Genomic DNA, 16,756 nt, shown 5'->3' on the forward strand with positions numbered 1-16,756 from the left:
GTCAGTTAGCAGTTGTGTTGGCAGATTGTTGGCTTGAGGAGCTGCCCTCTTTGCCGTCTCTCTCGTCGTTTTCCCTCAATGCTGCTTGTGTTAATTGGAAGATTTTGACACCATTTCTGACAATGAATTGCCATTTTGGTTGCAGTTGGGTATCTGCTTCCCATATGTTGATGTTAAAGAACAGACCTGCATGGAGACTTTGAAATTGTCTGTGTGTGAAGCATTGCCTTAACCCCCTGTGTCAATGGGCTCCCTGGTGTAGCTCTGAGTAGAGCTCTTGTTTGGGCAGTTTTGTGCAAGGCCATTCTGACGATATGTCCCATCCATCTCAGCTGATCTGAGTTTATCATTGGCATCTCTACTTGGTGTGTCTGCATCTTGGAGGATGCCCATGTTTGCTCTTTTGTCTTTCCAGTTGATTCACAACATCTGGCTAAGATGGTGCTCCTCTTGTTCTAGGGCCATAATATGGTGTCCATATGTTGTCCAAGGTTCAGCACCACAGAGACCCTTGGGGAGAACCACTGCCCAATAGGCTTTGAGTTTACTGTGGGGTATGATATCACAATTCTGAAACCCGAGTATGTAATGTACTCTAGGCTGGGCTGGCACATTGGATTAGGTGATGTATCTCTTCATCAATGTCAACATTTTGAGTTAAGTGGCGTCCAGGGAATGGGAAGTGAGGTACATTTTCCAAAGTTTCACCATGATTTTCAATTGAAGGCATTTGATACATTGTGTGGGTTGGTGGAGGACTTTGTTCTTCCTGGTGTTTGAGGCAAAACGACATGCTGTCGTAGGTTTTAATCAATACATCAACTATCTGTTGTAGTTCTTCTTCGGAGTGAGCACTAACTTTTGCATCGTCAGCATACTTAGGTCTACTACAGATACGATTGTTGCCTTGATATTGGCCTTGGTTGAAGTTGAAGAGTTTACCATCAGTCTGACAAGTTATTACCATACTTAGCGGAGAGTGTTGCTGCAAGAAAGACTGAGAATAGTGTTGTGTTGATTGGCCCCTGCTTAGACAGGGAAGGGGTCTGTGGTGGAGCCATTGCGTAGGACTGCTATTAGCATATTGTCCTGTTGGAGATGGATGATATTTGTGAACTTAGCTGGCCATCCATATTGCTGAGCACCAAAGGGCAGGTCAGTTCACTGAGTTGAAGTTGTTGGAGACTAAATAATTTTATTAAAAATATGTATATAAATATCCTCATGGTTACTTGCTAAAATTTTAAAAACTGGACAAAAACCCTTTTTTGGCTAAAAAATGGCTAAATGGCTAAATGGCTAAAGTTATGTCTGTCTGTGACCTTCAAACAATAAGAACTTCTATGACAGTTTCATGGAAACTGACACCTCATTAACTCTGAAGAGCCCCTAATGGCCCCCTGTGGGCTGCAGAGACCAAACTCAAAGGCAAGTATTAAAAAAAAAGGCCACCTATATTTCACAAGCCAGGCCTGGCCAACCTGAGCCGATTCATCTGCCAGGACAAATGACACCGCAACCTCCCTTTAAGACTCAATGGTTGGAACATTAACAATCTCAGGGTCCCAGACAAAGGGATACACTCCCTTTGTCAAAGCTAATGTGGAGAGGTGGGAATCATGTGACATGACCCCCTAGCTGGGGGAACCAGATATATTGCATTGCGGTACTAGGAAACCTCAGTGTCTCATTTTTATCATCTGCAAGCAGTAGCACAGAAAGGGGGCTCTGGCCAGCTTTGAATGCCTGTCTCCATCTACACTGTTTCTATTGGAATCTCTGTACCATCACCTACAAGATTAATTCATCCCTGCATGCCTATCTCACTGTGGAAGTCATCCCTACTGGAAAAATGAATTATCCAACATCAGTCTTCAACCTGCTGATCTCTATGAAAGAACACACCATTGGACTATTATTCTGGACTCTGGACTCATGTGAAACATTAATTATTTTCTCTGTTAGCTTTGCCCTGTAAATCTTTCTTTCTCTATCGTCCTTTAACTGTATGAGCACACAGGGGGCTACACAGCAACCCCTCTCCCATGTTTTGAGTGTTTGAAAATAAAATAACCCACTGAGTTCATCCTATCATGAGTTTGCTATTGGGTTATTAATGGAAAGTTAGATTACATCACAACTGAGAGTTTGGGAAACTTGCCACCACTTATAAGGGGGGATGCAAATCAAACACCTTTCTGTTTGCAGATGGGTGCTGAGAGAAGAAATCAGGACTGTTTAAATTAATCCCCCTCCTGTCATAACAGATGGTTTTTGTGAAATTCCATGTACAAAGGGACATTCTGGTCTCTGCACTTTTCCTCAAGTCAGTGAAGTGCTATGAAGATCATATCAGTTGTTCCTCTGGTGGGTCAGAAGCCACACTGGGACTCTGGAAGGGCCTCCTCAGCAATTGGTGAGAGGCAGATCAGAAGTAACCCAGCTTGGAGTCTGCCAACAGTTGATAGCAAACAATGCTGTGTCGCTTTAGTTGCTACAGTTTGACTTGTCTCCTTTCTTGAAGATTGCGACCATCATGGCATGTTAGCTGCCAGTCTCTTCTCATACTCTCTTTTTGCTTCTCTAAATTGATTTTCTTCAATTACTCTCTAAACCTTCTGTATTCAGCCTGGTTCCCAATTGTATTATCTATCTGACATCTGTCAAAAGTGTTGTTTTATACAGACTCCTAAAAGTCATTCAATAAAGTTTTGCAAAATAGGCTGATGGCTTAAACTTAAGCTCTTAGATTTGAAGACAAATTTTTGGCCTGGTGAGGAAATTGTCTTCTACCAAAGACAAAGAGTAGAGATATTGGGTACGAACTCCAATTGAAAGTAAATGATTAGTGGTTCTCACAAGGATATGTGCTGTTGCCTCAACTATTCATTATCATTATTAATGACAGTGATAACACAATCGAGAACCATATATTCAAGTTTACAGGTGACACTAAGATTGGCATCCTAGTAAGTAGTGTAGAGACATTGATAGATCAAACAGGTGGGCAACACCACGGCAGATTGATTTCAACACAGGTAAAATTGAGATCATAAATTTTAGATCAAAACACGATATATCCAAATAATTTTATTAAATGTTGAAAAGCTAACAGCTGTCAAAACAGATATACGCATCTATGTACACAATCTCTAAAATGCAGTCATACAAATAATAAAAAAGATTACATAAACGTTAGCCTTTATATCTAGAGAGTTGAACATAAAAGGAGAAAGATTTTGCTACAGCTATACAAATCTCTGGTTAGACCACATCTAGAGGACTGTGTATCGTTCTGAGAACAGCACTTCACAAAGGATATATTGGCCTTGAGAAGAGTGCAGCACAGATTCACCAGAATGTTATCAGGCATCCAAGGTTAGATTACAAGGAGAGGGAATATAAACTAAGCTTGTATTCCCTGGAAAATAAAGGTTAAGTGTCGATTTAATTGAGGTTTTTACCATTTTTAAATGGATTGTTGGAAAAGTTAGAGGGGAACTCTTTCTGCTAGTGGGGAGTCTAGATCAAGGGGTTGTAACATTAAAATCAGAATCAAGCCTTTCAGAAGAGAAGTTCAGAAGCACTTCTTCACACAAATCATAGAATGGCTATAGCACAGAAGGTCATAGCAGCTTACCTATTCCCACTCCCCAACCTGTTCCCTGTAGCTCTGCTATTTTTGTCAATTCAGATAATTACTCAGTTTCCACTTGAAGGCCTCAATCAAATATGCCTCCACCATGGACAGTAGGAGTATGGAAGATTCTCCCACAAAAACCAATAGGTGCTAACTCAATTAACAACGTTAGAATCTGGAATCAATAGATACTTGCTAGATAAATCCAAGACAGGAAAATGGAATTAGGATGCAGATCATTCATGATTTCATTTGAATGGCAGAGCAGGACCAGGGGATGGTGAATGACCTAGTCTTGTTCCTATGTCCTTTTCATTTCTTTCCTTCATCCCCCCCCCCCCACCCCCCAATTTAGTTACTTTATGCTTACTGAAAAAATTGCACAAATTTTAAGCAGAAAGCAATTTACCCCCATCACTAAACCAAATTTTCTAGCCTTGCAAAAGGTTATATTGTACACTGCTGCTGGAGGATAATGGAAACATTTTGCCAGTAAACCCATTGATTCATTCTCAAAGTAGTAACGCCATACTTTCTGCTTTCAATATGATGTTAAATGCACCAGCAATAAATCTCTCTCCTTCCCAGTGAAATACAAACAGAATCAAGCAAATTGGATCAGTTGAACAAGTCAGAAATGAGCTGTTTGACATTTTCAAATCAATCTAATATTGCTTCTACTGTTGATGAGAGCTGGAAAATGGTTCAAGAAATGCCACAAATCACACGACAGGGAGAAAAATATAGTTTTTCATTGAGGAAACTTTGATAGTGACTTGAATATATGAGGTAAATTTTTTGGGCTTGAGCCAATTAATGAGGCACCTTGCCTGCTGCTATTGCATGTTAGAAAATCATAGACTATGCTGCCTGCAATATTTGATCCTTCAGGAAGAAAATAGCAGGAACAGGCTCGCAATTATCTGCATTAGTACATGTTTGGAACGTTTAGCTTTATATCTGGTCTCAACAACAACTTGAATTTAGATAAGGCCCTTTAAAATAGTCAGGAGAGTTATCAAGAAAAAATGACAACAAACCCGAAGGAGATATTGGGACAAATAGCCAAAAAGCTGTCCATGAGACATGTGAATTTAGACATACCCTGTGCACCTCAGTTGCATCTAGAAAGCTGCACTAGTTTCAAAGGGAGTTTATGTTGCTTGATTTTTTTTTTCAATAAATTCATTAGTTGCTCATATATTATGCAACTCTTCAGAGACAGAGGAAGGAACTAAAAGTTGCAAATGTCATTGAATTATATTAAATATTGCATAATTTGTGATGCAGATGTTATATGGAGCATTAACCTTGATTATGCTGCTAAATGCTTCTTGACACTTGCCCTTCCATTGGAAAAATAGGTTTTTATTCATTAAAGAGTCTGATTTTCAAATTTGCAGTATCTGTTCCATTCTTCTGTTTGATGTAAATGTACCATCATGTGCCAAGGATAGAGGAAACAATAATTGAAGATAAGACTATATACAGTCTGAGTTAACTAGGAGAATAAATATATGCATCTGACTCATACAATCTGTTGCTTGCAGACCGAGTACAAGTCATGGGACTAATACATCACAACCTATTGAGGTAGTAGTGATTGACAGCAGTTTAAGATATGCTCCCTTAAATATGTAGCTCATATCACAACAAACACCACCCCACCCCCAACTTTTTTACAAACTAAGGTTGGATTCTTAAAGAATCAAACTATTTATGTGACAGTAAAAGAAAATGACATTGTGTCCAAATAAACCATTATGAAAAGGCAATAAATTTACAAGTTTCTGAAACATATTGGTGGTTTGCTTAGCCATCCAGATGTAGCTAATGGTGATTCTTGCTGGAGGCTGCTGTGTGTTTACAGAATGCTGGTTAAGATGCTGTTATTGTGTTGTGTCTTAGACTGTGTTCTGTTCACTATAGGACTGCTCGGTGTTATGGTATTGTCCCGTTTTGGCATCTGTTTCATCACACTGACATGCCATTTGGTGTTCATTCTTGATACACTTTTGGTTCTGGGCCTATGCTGATGATTTCTACTGGATCCCAGATGCCATCAGTTGGTTTTTTGTACTGGAACTTTCTGTCTGATGTTCAGGTTTCAGGCCAGTCATGGGTATCTTTCACCTTCCCCTGTTTTTGAGTAGTGGATCATGTACTCCTGGAACTATCAACGAGTGTTAACTGAGGAGGTTTGTCCTCGTTTCTCTGCCAAATTGTAATTCAGCGTTGGTTCCGCAGAATGATGATCTTTTCAAGCTCAGGATGGGTTTACACATTCGGTACAAATTGTGCTGAACTGCATTGTAGAGTTAGGTGGTCATCTCCCCGTGTAAGTACAGGCTTTCCAAAGGCACCCCTTGTAGCCTGTGCTCTTCATCATTGTCTTGACGATACCATGGATGGTGACCAAGGACAGGCTGGTAGGCCTCTGATCAATGAACCCGTGGTATCCTTGACTTAAATTATCTGGGGTGACCAGGGTGAGATTTTTTAGCAAAATTTGAGTGTAATGGATCCCAGGATGGAATCTCCAAGCCATTGTACGTGGTGAATTTGGCAGTCGTTGGTTGAACCATTACTTGCCACTTTCCATGTATAAAGTGGAGGATGTTTGCACCTGCACTGGTATCCAGTTTTGCATACAGGTTATGCTGACTCATCATCTGTGGGCATATAATCTGGATGGTGGTAAAGGCTTCTGTTGGTACCACTGTGCCAATACATTCTTTGATGTCCGCCATGTTGAATGTCTGCTCAGTTTCTGTGTCGATGGTCTGGTCATCCTCATCACCTGAGCATGTAGCTTGGCTAGATATTTTGTGGGTCTTGTCTTGACGATGTCTGGTACATGCTCTTGTTTGTTTAAAATGTTGTACCTGGTTAGCTTTGGATTGTGGCTTCTCATGATGTTGAACAACTTGTTCAGGCCTTTGCGCTCCTCACTGGCACTTCCAGTACCGTCTGGTATCATATGCCTTGCAAACACTGTTAAAAGGTGATCAATTTCTGGGTGCAGGAGACTGCAAAGCCCACGTTGCTCACTAGGCTTGTCTGCATTGGCTATCGTGCTAGTGGTGGATGAATTACACAGAGCCTGTAGACTCTGGCTACCCTGTAGTAAGGCTTCATATTTGCATCCGCTTTGTAGTAGTGCTTCCATCGTGTAATCTTTGGGTTGGTCCAAGAGGTCTTTTTGGAACATTTCTATTGGGATAGATACTAATACAAACTCAACTCTTCTTTCAGGTAGCTCAGCTACTGTAAAGTTGAAATCACACCCTCTATCTCTGCATCTACTTATGAATTGACCAATGTCTCTGTCAGTTATTGCCCAAAAGACATGAATTCCAGACAGTGTATTCTGAATTTGAGCTTCACTCACAATTGATCTTCAAGTGTTGACTATATTTTTTCTGGAATTTGAAGATAGTCGTTGGACAGACCTGACATGTTCAGTCTGTTTATAGCAATGCTAATTGTAATGGCTTGTTTATCTAGTTCAGAACTATTAAGGACCAGAAACCATAGCTCCACGCATTCTTAGAACAAAGTGAACCCAGGTAGGAGATCCATTGCCTTCCAACTGATTGTTGGAAATTTTGTGGTCACATTTTAGATTTTTGCTGGGTTTTTAATGCTATCTCAACATTTGACAACTATTCAGGCTGTTTTTAGATCTCTTGTAAAATTAATTTAGCTCTGAGTTGCAGTGCCTTTAGTTGCCACTGTCGTACCTGGTCATATCTCTTTCTGTTTTTTCCCCAAGATTACTCTAAGCTCCACCCACAAAGCAGTGATTTAGGCACAAATAGGAACTGCAGAGTTCAAAAGTAAAATAAACCGGTATAAAAGGATTTTTTTTTAAACCTTCTGGATGTGCAGAGCTGTTACTGGATGAATTCTTCTTCCCAGCTCAGCCTGCAGTATTTTAACTTCCTGAAGGGACAGGAAGAAACAGTAATGGAGTCACTCCTGTCTGTGAGTTCTGCTTGAAGTTAGACTTTCCAGAGTCAGCTAGTTAATTTCTGATCCTGCTTAAACTTCAAAGCAGGTAGACTTATACTAATTAAGTCCTCCAAAATTTGAAGAGTCTTACTAGGACCTAGTGCCTGCTGACTGGAGCAAGGTGCAATCCCAGAATGAAGGCATGGAGTGTAAGATCCCTACAGAGCTGCAGAATCACTTTCACTCGGTCAGTTCTTATAGATGTTTCACTTCCACCAGTTGCTGTTGTGCTGGATGTGGAAGGTTAAGGCTTGTATTCCACTAAGTCAAATCTTCAAAGTCATGCTAAATTCCCATCTTCAATGTTAAAGTACCAATCACAATACAAGGATTGGTGAAGCAATAATGTGGGCTCCTTATTTGAAGATAAGACTATATGCAGATAGAGTTAGCTAAGAGGCTAAGTAAATGCATATCCCTACCATCTGATCCTTATAGACTGAATACAAGTCATGGGTCTAATACAACACATCCTGGGGCTTGGCCTAAATAGCCAAGTGGTTATGGTACTGGGCTTGTAACCCTAAGATCAAGAGTTCATCTTCTTAACGATCTCGTGGAGGTAATTGTGGATTCAGTTGGTTTCCTGGTACTGAGGAGAGAAGGTGTGTGGTGTTGGTGTTGCTGCTCCTCAGTGTTTCAACTGTTTCTGCTGCTGCCTTTGGGGTTGTTGCTTCTGCTGTGTGCTGCTGCTGCTCCTGCACTTGAGGGTGTTTGCTGCTGCTGCTGCCCCTGCACTTGAGGGTGTTTGCTGCTGCTGCTGGACCTGCACTTGAAGGTGTTTGCTGCAGCTGCTGGACCTGCCCGTGTGGAGCAAAAGGAGAGAGAGGGAGAGAAGAAGAACAGCTTCTGTTGCTACAGGACAGGAAGGCCAGGAGGCCAGGACTGTGTCTGAAAACAACATCCTAGGTGGGTGTCCAACATTATTGTTTGTGTAAGGTGGGGGCAATAAAGGACTGTGTTTTGTAGGGGGAGGAAAGAAGACTGCAGGAAGGTTTGGGGAAGGAAGAGAGGGGGGTGTGTGGTTAAAACCACCATTCTGCTACCCCCCCCGCCCCACCCAGCCCTTTCCCAGTAAGGCCAGCGGTGGCTGGTGAAGACATCGCCTCCCCCTGCAAGAAGATCATCACACCCCACCCAACATCCACCTTTCACTGGAGACACCCACCTGGACTCTTCCCTTTTCCCTCCTGTGCCTCCCTGTCCTTCACTCCTCTCCCTCCTCTCCTCTCCTGTACAAAAGGGGAAGGTTATTACTGCCTCTCTCCCTAGGGAGGAACATTGTATATTTAATAAAAAAAAAAATATATATATTAAAAAATATATATAATTTAAAAAAAAAAAAAATGGCCAATCCTTCCCAGGGTGGGCGTGGCTCTGGCCTTAAAGCCAGTTCAACATCTCCTGTGGCCGGGCCCTCGAGGGCTAATGTGGAGGCGGCTTTGTCACCGGTGGCAGGGCCTACAAAAAAGACTTATGCGGGGGTGGTTGCTTCTGCAGCTCCTGCTGCTCCCGCTGCCCTGTCGCCATTCCGTCTCCTCACCAGGGCCCTCGGGGTAAAATGCTACGCTCACCCTGAGATGACTATTGAGGCCTGCGTTAAGGCTATGGCTGGGGTTGTCGGCCCCTCAGCCATTGTCACGGCCTCAAAGATGTATGGGAGGGCCATCTTTTTCTTGAGGTCCGAGCGGGCGGTGCGGCTCGCCCTGCAGAAGGGGCTCACTGTGGGCGGGACTTTTCTGGCGGTGGATCCCCTTGAGGCCACCGCCCAGAAGATTGTTATTTCAAATGTCCCGCCCTTTATACCATGTGGGCTCCTCCTCCCCCACCTTAATAAGCTGGGGGAGGTCAGGTCGGGGGTTGCACCAGTCCCGCTCGGCCTCAAAGACTCGGCCCTCCGCCACGTGTACTCCTTCCGGCGCCAAGTTTTCGTCCGCTTGGCCCGGGAGGAGTGCCTGGAGGGAGCCTTCTCAGTTAATTTTGAGGGGACCGCCTATCGGGTCTTCTGGACCGCGGAGGGTGTGCGGTGCCATGCCTGTAAGGAGGTGGGGCACGTAAGAAAGAACTGCCCCGCCTCCAAGGCCACGAGCCCCACCCAAGTGGCCGCGGCTGGCACCGCCCCTCCTCCCCCCGCCACCACTCCATCTCCCTCTCCGCAAGGGGAAGCGACCCCGGCAGCAGCTGCCATCTCGGCTGCCGGTGAGGCGGGGGGAGAGCCCCCGCGCCGTAAGAAGGCGCGGAGGAAGACCCGAAATTTGGAGGCGGCCCCTGAAACGCCCCAAACCCCCCAAACACATGGAAAAACCGGCTCGGGGGAAATAACATCATCCGGCCCCGGCGTCATGTCCGCGTGTGCTCCCGGGTCCGTGGGCGCTAAGGCGCCAAGTGCTGGGCCCGGCGTCGTCCCTGCGCGTGCTCCCGGGGCCGGCGGGGAAAAGACGCGGGACCCCGAGCCCGGGAAACAAACATCAAAAACCCAGAGGGTGGAGTGTCCGGGAGGGCTGGACAAGGAGGAGGGGGCCTCGGAAATGGAGGTCTCCCTAGCCCCCAGCCTGACCCGGAAGAGACGTCACGCTTCGGAGGAGGAAGTGGGCGACGCCCAAACTGAAGAAGTTGGGCGTGTCCCTTCCCCTGATGAAGAGGTGGTGGCGTCTCCACCCAGTAAAACCTCGCCCTGCCCTCTGGGGGAACCCGAAACTCCTACCCCTACCACTGTTCCCCCTACCAGTCTGCTGCAGTCCCCTGAACAGGACCCCTCGGGGGTCACTGAGGGCACCTCCCTTGAGGTGGTGTCCATCTCCAGTGCACTTAACACCCCTGAGGTACCTTCTGGCTCGTCGGGGGACTGCAACTTTGAAAATTTAAAAAATATAAATGCGTCATTGGGTGGCGGCGAAAAGGAGGGCCTTCCCGCTCCCTCCCAAACCTTGACACCGGGCGTCCTATGTTTAGGTCAGGAGCTTGTCCTGAGCTCCCCGGACGACCCGGTGCCGGGAGGAGAGCGGGCATCAGAACTGCCGCTGCCCTCTGGCCCAAAAAGTTTAGAGGAGACCAGAGAGGACCCCTCTGGCCTTGATCCTGGGGGTGGGATCGAGGCACAGATAGAGCCAGCTGGCAGCTCCGACTCAGCCCCCGTACTCAATGTGGGGGAGGGGTCGGAAGCTGGAGGCGACGACCCGGAGGAGGACGAGGTGTCGGTGGTGAGCGTTGGGGATTACGCGGAGTCGCTCTCAAGCGAGGCGGTGGATCCCCTGGTGCCCTCCACTGACTCCCCCCTCATCCCCCCAAGGGAACTCCGGGACTTTTTGTCGGGGCACCGCGGTCGCCGAGACAGGGTTCAGTTGGCCTTGGACCGGTGGCATTCGTTTCCGCTGGTGTTCTGGTCCACTCGCGAGGCTCTCAAGTCTCCTGAGTTGGATAGTAACGCGCGGCGGAGGGTCCAAACGTTTCTCGCTGGGCTCCTGAAGGAGAGGAAGGACTAAAAAGTCCTCTTCTTCTTTTTAAATGACTTAAGGTGAAGGTTTGATGTACCTTTGACAATGAAGACCACTATAGCCAGCCTCAACATCCGCGGCAGCAGGGGCGCACAGCACAGGTTCCAGAACTTCTCGGTCCTCAGGGACGGGAAGTATGCGTTGTGCTTCCTGCAAGAAACCCATACCGTTCCGGGAGACGAAGCCACGTGGCTCCTGGAATGGCGAGGGGGGGTCTACATGAGTCACCTAGCCTCCAATTCTGGCGGGGTGGCTATCTTGTTGGCCCCGCATTTTCAGCCGGAGATCTTGGGGGTCAAGGAGCCGGTGCCAGGCCGGTTGCTGCACCTGACTGTGCGTCTGGGGGGGGCGGTGCTTCACTTTGTGAATGTGTACGCTCCCCTGGGCACGCAGCAGCAAGCGAGCTTCTTTGAAGAAGTGTCCACTCATCTTGGCTCCATCGACGCTGGCGAGTGCATCGTCCTCGGGGGGGATTTCAATTGCACCCTCGGGGTCCGGGACCGTCACGGTACCCCGCACTGCACGCGAGGTGTGAGTAAGTTGCGGGACCTGGTTAGGTCCTTCGACTTAGTGGACGTCTGGCGAAATCTCCATCCTGACTCCAGCGTGTTCACCTTTGTGTCACCTGGAGTCGGAGCGTCCAGACTCGACCGCCTTTACGTTTCGAAGGCGTACGTGTCCTGCGTTCCGGCTGCTTCTATACAGCAGGTTCCGTGCACGGACCACCGTCTGGTGTGGGCGGAGCTCACTTCGTTCTGCGCTCGGACGGGGTCCGCGTACTGGCATTTTAATAACCTGTTGTTGGAAGACCAGCGGTTCCTGGACTCGTTCCGTCGCTTCTGGGCCGGCTGGAGAAGGAAGCAGGGAGGCTTCCCCTCCTTGAGGCTATGGTGGGACGTGGGCAAGACTCACGTCCGCGTTTTCTGTCAAGAGTACGCGAAGGGGTCGACAAAGAGACGCAAATCCAGGGTCGAGGAGTTGGAGAAGGAGGTGCTCGACCGGGAGGCACGTCTCCGTCGGCCCGACGCGGACCCGGCCCTGCGGTCGGTGTATGATGAGAAGAAGGGCGCGCTGCGGGACCTGCAACTGGTCGGGTCTCGGGGCGCGTTCGTGAGGTCGCGGATCTGTTTCCTTAAGGAGATGGACCGTGGCTCTCCCTTCTTCTACTCACTGGAAAAAAGGCACGGGGTCCGTAAGCAGCTCTTTACGCTGCTGGCCGATGACGGATCACTTGTCTCGGATCCGGAGGGCATCAGGGCCATTGCCCGAGATTACTACACTGCCCTTTTCTCTCCGGATCCGTCCAGTGAGGAAGCTTGCAGAGTTTTGTGGGAGGACCTGCCGCAGGTCGGCCCGGAGTGCGCCGGAAAGCTCGACTCCCCTATAAGTCTGGGGGAGCTGACCGGCGCACTCGACGGTCTTTCTAGGGGCAAAACCCCGGGACTAGACGGGCTGACCGTGGAGTTCTTCAGGGCGTTCTGGGACGTCTTGGGGAGCGACTTCGCGGGGGTCCTGGGGGAGAGCATTGCTACCGGGGAGATGCCCCTTTCGTGGCGCAGGGCCGTGATTGCCCTGCTACCGAAGAAGGGGGATCTCCGCCTTCTTCAAAACTGGCGCCCGGTCTCCCTCCTCAGCACGGACTACAAAATCTTCGCCCGAGCCATGTCTTCTCGGCTCGGCACCGTGCTGGACCACATGATCCACCCTGACCAGTCCTACACCGTCCCGGACCGAAGCATTTATGATAACATCCATCTGGTCCGGGACATCATCCACCATTCCCAGAGGGCTGGTCTGTCGAGCGCCTTCCTGTCTCTCGATCAGGAGAAGGCGTTCGACAGGGTGGATCACGAATACTTACTCGGAACTCTGCGAGCTTTCGGGTTCGGGACGCATTTTGTCGCCCGGATCCGACTTCTGTACACTGCCGCGGAGTGTCTAGTGAAGGTTAACGGGTCCCTGACGGCGCCCCTTCGCTTTGGGAGAGGGGTACGTCAGGGCTGCCCCCTGTCTGGCCAGTTGTATTCTATTTGCGTGGAGCCTTTCCTGCGCCTCTTGCGGAGGAGGTTGTCGGGATTGGTTCTGCGCGGGCCGGGCATCGGGGTGGTCCTTTCGGCTTACGCCGATGACGTGCTCCTTATGTTTAGTGACCCGGCTGACCTGCGGAGGATGCGCGAGTGCCAGGAGGTCTACTCTGCCGCTTCTTCTGCCAGGATCAACTGGGGTAAGTGTTCTGGACTCCTGGTCGGTCAGTGGCAGATGGATCCCCTACCCGAGGAGCTCAGGCCTTTCACCTGGAGCAGGACCAGCCTCCTCTACCTGGGGGTCCATCTCTGCCCCGCTGAGGAATCCTGGCCGGCAAACTGGCAGGAACTGGAGACGAAAGTCACCGCTCGCCTGCGGCGCTGGACAGGACTGCTCCGAGTGCTATCTTACCGGGGTCGAGTTCTGGTCATAAACCAGCTGATCGCCGCCATGTTGTGGTATCGGCTGGTCACTTTGACCCCTCCCCCGGACTTTGTCACAAGAATCCAGAGATTGTTAGTCGACTTCTTCTGGGACAAAAGATTGCACTGGGTCGCTGCCGAGGTTCTGAGTCTCCCGCTTAGGGAGGGTGGTCAGGCGCTAGTGTGCCTACGCACACAGGTGGCGACTTTCCGCCTTCAGACCCTGCAGCGATACCTCTACGTTGAGCCTCCGCCTAGATGGTGTGCCCTGATGACGTATTTCTTCCGTCAGGTGCACGGCCTGAATTATGACGTGCAGCTCCTGTTTATAGAACAGCTGGGCCTCGGTGGCTCCTTGCAGGCGTTGCCCGTCTTTTACCAGGACCTGATCAAAGTCTGGAAAGTGGTCGCCTCGCGACGCAGCTCTCCCCCGTCAGGAGTAGCGGCTATCGTCAGAGAGCCGCTGCTCAGGAATCCGCCCCTCCGTCCTTTTCAGTGGTTGGCGGAGAGGAGGGCTGTGGCCGCAGGGGTGACCAGGATCGGGGACGTGCTGGGTGGCGGAGGACTGGGCTGGATGCTCCCACAAGAGTTGGCGCGACGCGCGTCTGTGAGTGTCCAGGTCGCAGCCGATGCCATCCAAGACCTGAGAACGGTCGTGCTCGGACCCGACGTTATTTTGGGTCTTGAGGTGGCCCAGGTGCGCGGTGGTCTTCCGTCTGAGCGTTCCCCTGTTCGGACGGAATTCCACATTGGCCCCAAGCCCCGAACCCTCCCTCGGGTGCTGGTGCCCCGCAATATGAGCCGCCTCGGGGACATGCCCTCTGTGCCTTTTGGCACGGCAAAGAGGGGCTTTTTGTATGGACTGCTGCTGCACACCTTCCATTTTCTCGCCCTTGTCCGTCGACCGGACACGCCCTGGCGTGCCTTGTTGCCGTCCGGCGGCGGAGGCCCTCGATGGGAGGCCCTCTACGGAGGTGTCCTCCCCCTTTCTATCGGAGACCTGGGTTGGAGGGTGTTGCATGCAGCAGTCCCTTATAATAAGAGGATGCATTGGTTCGCGGACTCTCAGGACACGTGCCCTTTTTGCGGTCTTGTGGAGTCCGTGGACCATGTATACATAGGGTGTTGTAGGCTGCACTCCCTTTTTAGTTATTTGAAAAACCTTTTATTGATGTTTTGTTTGCACTTCAGCCCCACGCTCCTGATCTATGGGCACCCGGTGCGGAAGGGGGTCGGGAAGGAGGAGGACCTCCTCGTGAACCTGCTCCTGGGCCTGGCCAAGTTGGCCATTAACAGGTCCAGGCAGCGGGCGATCGACGGGGGAGTCCCGCCCGATTGTTTGTCCCTCTTCCGCGGCTACGTTCGCTGCCGGATGTCCCTGGAGAAGGAGCACGCGGTGTCTGCTGGCACTCTCGAGGCCTTCCGTGCTCGGTGGGCACCGCGGGGACTGGGGTGTTTTGTTGACCCCTTTAATCACATTTTGATTTAAAGTTTGTAAGTTTCCTTTAAAACTTTGTTCTTGGTTTTACAGCTGACCTGAATTAGGGGCTGTGCCTGATTTATCCCAATTTTGTTGATTTGGTTTTCATTTAAAAGATTATCAAGAGTTCAAACCTCACAATGGCAAACTAGGAAACAATGTAATTTCATCTGAATAGGAACAGATGGAAACATGTTTGTACTCAAAAGAGTTACAACACATCTTGTTGAGGTGATCGTAATTGACAGCAGCTTAAGGTACACCCTCTTAAAGGTACATGCATCTCATGTCACAATAGTACCATGATTGTAATGCTATAATTACACTCTGCCATGTATAATTTGAAATATTAGGTTAACTATTCCATCACATGGAACTGTTGGAATGGGTGAAAAACAATTTATTATAACTATCCCAGGGATGAGGGATTTAATTTATGTGGAGAGACTGGGGGTGCTGTGATTGGTCTGCTTAGAGCACAGAAGGTTAAGTGTTTATTTAATAGGAGTGTTCAAAATTCTGAACAGTTTATGTAGACTGAACTAAACACCACTGGCAGGAGGGATGGTAACTAGAAGACACAGATGTGAGGTGACAGGCCGAACAGCCAAGGAATAGCTGAGAAACGTTTAATGCAGTAAGCACTGCCTAAAAGGGCAGTTGATGCAGATTCAATGGCAATTTTCCAAAAGATATTGGATATGCACTTTAAATGCAAAGATTTGCAGGGTTATGAGGAAATAATGCATGAGAGGAACTAATTGGATGGCCCTTCAAATCATTCCTGGCACAATTGGCTGAATAGGCCATGGGCTCTGACAATTTTCTGGCAATAGTACTGAAGACTTGTGCTCCAGAACTTGTTGCGCCCCTAGCCAAGCAGTTCCAGTACAGCTACAACACTGGCATCTACCCAGCTATGTGGATGATTGCCCAGGTATGTTCCATCCACAAAAAGCAAGACAAATCCAAGCCAGGCAATTTCCACCCATTAGTCAACACTCGATCATCAGTAAAGTGATGGAAGGGGTCATCAATAGTACTATCAAGAAGCACTTGCTTAGCAATAACCTGCTCACTGATGCCCAGTTTGGGTTCTGCAGGGCCACTCAGCTCCTGACCTCATTTACAGCCTTGGTTCAAACATGAACAAAAGAGCTGAACTCCAGAGGTGAGGTGAGAGTGACTGTTGTTGACATCAAGGCAGTATTTGGCCAAGTGTGGCATCAAGAAGTGCTAGAAAAACTGGAGTCAATGAGAATCAGGGGGAAAATACCCCATTGGTTGGAATCATACCTATCACAAAGAGAGTTAGTTGTGGTTGTTGGAGGTTAGTTATCTCAGCTCCAGGACATCACTGCAGGAGTTCCTCAGGTTAGTGTCCTCGGCCCAACCATCTTCAGCTGCTTCATCAGTGACCTTCCTTCCATCATAAGGTCAGGAGTGGGGATATAGATTGATGATTGCTCAATGTTCAGCACCATTCATGACTCCTCAGATACTGAAGCAGCCCATGTCCAAATGCAGCAAGACCTGGACAATATCCAGGCTTGGGCTGACAAGTGGCAAGTAACATTCACACCACATTCGGTTCCAGGCAATGACTATCTCCAAAAAGAGAGAATCTAACCATCACCCCTTGATGTTCAATGGCATCACCATCACTGAATCCCCCACAACA

Source organism: Carcharodon carcharias, chromosome 20 (genome assembly GCF_017639515.1).
Source record: "Carcharodon carcharias isolate sCarCar2 chromosome 20, sCarCar2.pri, whole genome shotgun sequence".
In the NCBI taxonomy this organism is placed as follows: Eukaryota; Metazoa; Chordata; class Chondrichthyes; order Lamniformes; family Lamnidae; genus Carcharodon; species Carcharodon carcharias.